The 1,146-nt window shown below is 30.8% G+C and overlaps 1 non-coding gene across 1 annotated transcript; it reads left to right on the top strand.

The window, feature by feature from the left end:
* Positions 1-787: 787 nt before the first annotated feature.
* Positions 788-893, top strand: LOC112616673. The gene has a single exon (XR_003117712.1). It is a non-coding gene; the product is annotated as a U6 spliceosomal RNA (small nuclear RNA).
* Positions 894-1,146: the final 253 nt, after the last annotated feature.

The following is a 1,146-nucleotide window of genomic DNA, read 5'->3' on the forward strand; positions in this document are numbered from 1 at the left end:
GAGGCTTCCTTGCCTGTCCATTTCTTAAATGTTTCTACATTTTAAATTCTTCTATATGTTAAAGATTTTAATGTCTTAAAGTAAAGGGAGAAATTACAGAGAAAGAGGACTGATTACAAGTGAAAAGATGGTAGTAGTAGATAATTTCTAGAAACTACACACAAACACAGCAGCATAATATTAATTATGCAGTTTCTTTTCTCTAAAATGATAAAGAAAAAATTTGAAAATGACACATGAAAGTGTAATTTGTTTTGAGAAAGAAGCATTCAAAATTCACAATGGTCCTGCCTACAGTGATCTATGTAATGGGAGTCAGTGAGATAAATTGTGAACCAAATGGATGGTGGAGTCAGTTTGTATCAAATTGGAAATGTTATTTAATTACTCTGTCCCCCAATTTACTCCTATGAGAAAGCAGTAAAATTTAAAAAAAAAAAATGATAAGTTTGCTTTGAAGCTTATATTGGACAATATATATAAAGGATAGTGTCTAGAAATACCTGATGTTTGTAAATATTTGATTTCTTATTTTCTTTTCTGTGAGAGAAATAGGGAAATTATTAATCATGAATTTTTTGTATCATGTCTAAATTGACGTTACAACTGTAACAATACCTGAACATCATACTTTCCATTGGTCAATAAGTTGACCAAACTAAACAAACACATCTGTATGAACCAAAGTTACACGTATTTATCAATACAATTAAAAGTTAATTATTAGGGTACAGCAAATACATCTGTGTTATGACATATTCAAGTTTCTGATAAGAATAAATAAGAGGTGCTCATTTCAGAAGCCCATATACAAAAATTAGAACAATACAGAGAAGATTAGAATGCCCCCTGGCAAAGATGACATGCAAATTTATGAAGAATTCCATATTTGTACTATCTAAGGTCTATGCTAAGGAAAAAAAAAACATCTTAAAAACAGCTAGAGAAAAGGATCTAATTCCCTATAAAGGAAATCGAAACAGAGTTAAGAGCAGACTTCCCAGGAGAAACTTTACAAGCCAGATGAGACTGGGGGCCTATTTTTAGACTTCTTAAGAAAAATAAATGTCAACCAAGAATTGCATATCTTGCCAAACTAAGCTTCATAAGGAAGAAATTAAAAATTTCCCAGATAAGCACATGCTA

The sequence above is a fragment of the Theropithecus gelada genome, chromosome X (genome assembly GCF_003255815.1).
Source record: "Theropithecus gelada isolate Dixy chromosome X, Tgel_1.0, whole genome shotgun sequence".
Lineage (NCBI taxonomy): Eukaryota > Metazoa > Chordata > Mammalia > Primates > Cercopithecidae > Theropithecus > Theropithecus gelada.